This window comes from Solanum pennellii, chromosome 6 (assembly GCF_001406875.1).
Source record: "Solanum pennellii chromosome 6, SPENNV200".
Lineage (NCBI taxonomy): Eukaryota > Viridiplantae > Streptophyta > Magnoliopsida > Solanales > Solanaceae > Solanum > Solanum pennellii.
The window spans coordinates 42,340,427-42,345,294 of NC_028642.1; positions in this window are offsets into that span (position 1 = coordinate 42,340,427).

The following is a 4,868-nucleotide window of genomic DNA, read 5'->3' on the forward strand; positions in this document are numbered from 1 at the left end:
TCCATAAATTTTGTTCCTACAAATTATGGAAAACTATGACTGAACCAAATTATGGTAAGTGTCCATAGAAATCAAGTTATGAAAAATTCCATTAAAACCAAGTTATTTAAAATTCCATTGGAATAAAATTATGGAAATTTTCATTGGAATAAAATAATGGAAATTTCATTTATTCATATATATAAAAAGTTTTGAAACAAATGTGTTCCTGCAAATTATGAAAAAACTATTGTGAAAATTTAATTATGTAAGTTTTCATAAGAACCACATTATGGAAATTTTTCATTGGAATCAAATATGGAAAATTTTGAAAAACTTCATAAGAAAAAATATACACTTGATGAATACTTCAAGCCTCATCTTCAAAGGATCAACATGTCGAGCATCGCAACAAGGGACATTTGTATATAATGAAATTTCATTGAAATTCATATTAAATTTTGGATCAATCCTTAAATTTATGATATGTTGACCAAGTCAAATTGGTTTAAAATTTTGGATTAATATTTAAGTGAAAATTATATGTCTTAAGTAAAGTCCAAATTATAGGTGGGTCAGTCTATTAAGTTGACAAGACGAGCTCAACTCATGCTCTTCAAGCCCAAGGTCTTGTAAATTCCCAAAACTCTAGCTCAAAACAATATAAATAGGTATTGATAAGACCAATAAATAATAAGATAAATACATAGAAAAGCTTTGCTTTTTAGTTGTGATCACAAGTCTTTCGCATACAAAGAATTTTTCATCTTCAAGTTGTGAGCCTCAAGTTCCCATATCTCCGAAATTGTGATCAAAGCTTGGCTTCGCATTTGTCATGAAGTTTCGAACGAGTATTCTATCGATTTAAGAACAAAGTAAAGCTCTTGAGTTGATAATGATGAGGAGAAGAATCTGAGAATTACATTTTTTTTCTTAGATTCCATAAAGATTGTAATCTTTGCAACAATCATTCGAATATAAATATTATTGCTTGCTTGCTATATTTCAAGAACGAAACTTAGTCGCTTACATATTGGCAGTAAGCGACTAAGTTTCGACCCTAAAATATAACAATCAAGAAAGAAAAATAGCAAGCAAACAATAATATTGATATTCGAATGATTTGTGCGAAAATTACAAATCTTTATGAAATCTAAGAAAAAAAATATGTGATCCTCTGATTTTCTCCTCACGATCAACAAATCAAAAGCTTTAGTTTATTCTTGAATTGATGAAGTGCTTTTTGAAACTTCACGATGAATGTGGAGCCAAGCTTTGATAACAATTGTGGAGATATGTAAACTTGAGGCTCACAACTTGAAGATGAAGAATCCTTTGTATGTGAATCACTACCAAAGAGCAGAAATTTTTTATGTATTTCTCTTCTTCTTCCTCTATTTGGTCTTATGAAGACCCATTTATATAGTTGTGAGTTAAGATTTTAGGAGTATTTTGGTCTTCAAAATTTTTAGAAGACCTGGGAAAAGCATGAGTTGGGCTCGTATTGTTAAGATTGGCCCAAATGTCATTTGGACTTAATTTAAGTCCTATAATTTTAACGTAAATATTAATCCAATTTTATTAATCAATAATTTGACTTGTCAACCTATCATGAATTTTGTCATAAAAAAAAAATCTATCATGAATTGAAAGATCAATATAAAATTTATATGGATCTATTAACAAAATTTAACCGTCTAAAAATGCTCCCTGCTTCGAGGCTTGTTCGGGTACTTGACTTATTAAACCTTTAAAGACAAGCTCTGAAGTATTCACGAATCAAATATTTTTCTCGTAGGAAGTTTATCTATAATTTGGTTCCAATGGAAATTTACCATAATTTGTAAGAACAAAATTTGCTATATTTTGTCCATAATTTGATTCCAATGAAATTTTTCATAACTTGATTCCTCTGGAAACTTACCATAATCTGGTTCTTATGAAAACTTACAATGATTCACTTTCAACAATGGTTTTTCCATAATTTGTAGAAACATAGTTTACGTACTTTTTATATTTATAAATACCCATGTTCTTATGGTGGTTGATCGTCAATTTGTGGCATCGTCAAGCTCATCAAATCATCTCTATTAGGTACCGCTTTTTTAAAAAAAAATTATCACTTTTTTCAGCACAACTCACCTGTTGTAGAAAATTCAATATCTTGTTGTCGAAAACATGATTCCTTTGATTTTCCAGAAACTAGACTAATAGAGCTACGACCTATCCGAAATTCAAAATCCTTCTTGATTAATGGAGATTAATTTTTGAAAATTGTTAGTCTTTTTTTTCTCACAACTCTATGCAGTTATACCAAAATGTTTGTACCTTGGTGATGGAGCTTCTGAGTGACGAGCAACTTGATTTTATAGGAACTAGATTTCAAAGTCCAACATATTCAAAAATCAAGGTAAAAACCTTCATGATTGACGGGAATGGATTTTTGAAGTTGATCTTCATGTCTGCCATTGTTGTTTTACAGAGCTGTGGAGTCTCATCAAAACGTTTGTATCTTAGTGTAGGAGCGTCTGAATAGAGAGCGACTTAATTCTATAGAAAATAGACTTTTAAGTCTACAATATATCCAATAGTCAAAGTCCTTATGGGTTGACAAAAAATATTTTTTAAAAGTTAGCAATCCAATTGACTTTGGACAACATTCATGAGTTCACTTCTTCGCCGAAGAATCGCACATTGATTGAGATTTCTATCATCATCTACGTGGATAAAAAACACAACTCTTAAATCAATAAGACCTTAATTCATCATGACGAGAGAAAATGCCACAATTTTCACCATGCCAATTTGAACCTTCGTGCTATTGCCAGTATGAGATGTATCACTTATATTATTATTTTTTTGCAGGTTTAGATGGACCGAAAACAGTCTCAATATCAAATCAAAAAAAAAAGTAAGGGTAACTCCATAATTGGTGAGGTACCACTTGGTGCGTCTTTGTTTGTAGTTGCAACTTTTATGACAAATCATACTTGGTGCATTTTTTTTAATCAATTTTTGCTTTGGTGGCGACGAACCACACTTGGTGCATCTTCTTTTGAAAATTCGGCTTTGACGACAAACAATACATTATGCATCTTCTTTTGTAGTTGCAGCTTTAGCTACGAACACACTTTGTGCATCTCTTTTTATGATTGTGGTTTTGGCGAGAACCACACTTAGTGTATCTTCCTCTTAATTGTGGCTTAGTGACAAATCACACTTTGTGATTCTTTCTCTGTAGTTTCGCTTTGGCAAGAAAGAAACTTAAGTGTAGTCTATCCTAGTTTTTAAGAGTAACTACTTGACACATGATCAACTCTAAGGCTGGGCAACGGAACGGGATGTACCGGTACTGGTGCGGTACTAGTCCTGTTCGTGTCAGTTCGATTGCCTACGGGACGGAATAGGATATTCTGAACCGAGACAGTGTACCGGTACCAGTTTATCCCCGCTTATTCCGATTCCGGTCCGGTCCGGTTCTAATTAATTAATATTTATTAATTAATTTATAAATTATAATTTATATTTTATATTAAATAATAAATACTACCCAAGTAACCCAACTGCCCCTATTAGTTTACATTCAAGACTTAGTTGAAACAGAATCCTTCCTAGAAGATGGCTGCGTAAACTATGCACTCTACTAATAGTTGTAAATTGAAATTTTAATTTGTAATACAAATTTAAATAAATTAAATTGATATTTTTAATTTGTGTAATTATTTGATCCTTATTTTTATTTAATTTTTTAAAATTACATATTTAATTTATTTAAATTACAAGTTATAAATATAACTTATAAATTATAACATATTAATAAATAATAAGTAATAACTTATAAACTTCAAATGATTTAAATCTTGAAAACTTAATTGGACTTAACTTGCTAACTTAATAAGTAAAAAAAAAAGTTAAAAAAATATCTTTAAAATAAACTTAAGTAAAAAAATTACATTATAAATTTAAAAACTATTAATTTAAACTTAGAAAAATTAAAAAAATATTCATATTTTCATAATTCAAAAAAATCATTTTTTGAAATAACTAGAATTGTCATCCCGCTTATCTCATCCCGTTCCATTCCGATCCGTTTCGGTTCCATCCCGATATATAGTGGGACGGGACGAAACCGAGTATCCGTCCCGGTAACTCCGGCCCGTTTCATCCCAATACCGATCAACTCGTCCCGGTTCGGTCCGGTACCGGTTCATTCCGGTCTGGTGATCCCGTTCTGGTTCATTGTCCAGTCTTAATCAACTCCACCAATCAGAATTCAATATGCATCCATGTCAAAGATAGACTCGCTCATGACTTTATTGATCCATAAAAATATTTGAAGTAATGATGTTTGATGAAAATAATAACTTCATAAGAACGTCCAAGACATGTTGACAAGCCACTTCTTGGTGTGTGATTTCTTTTCTACTTGGGCTTTTTGTATAGGACGATATGTCAATTTTTTTCTACATCCCTTCCTTATGATTGTTGATGTATAAAAACTCTTGCAATTTTAAAGTAATAAAATATATTTACTTTACACTTCAATGCAAAATATGTGATTTTGTTTCTAGTTTGCCTAGGCCACCTATTTCAATGTTTTCAACCTAGTGAATTTTCTTTTGGGACCATATTGACTTAAACTCAGGAGGGTCATGTTCATGGAGCTTTTATGACTTGAAGACTTGACTCAAATTTGAGGAGCATCACGACTTGAAGACTTAGCTCGAATTTGAGTACTTTAGAACTTGATAAACAGCTCGAATTCTAAGCGACTAATTGTTTTTGAAATATAGGAATCAAGAAAAAAATAGCAAACAAACAATAATAGCATATTAGAATGATTTGTGCGAAATGTTACATTTTCTATGAAATCTAAGAAAACAGCTTTA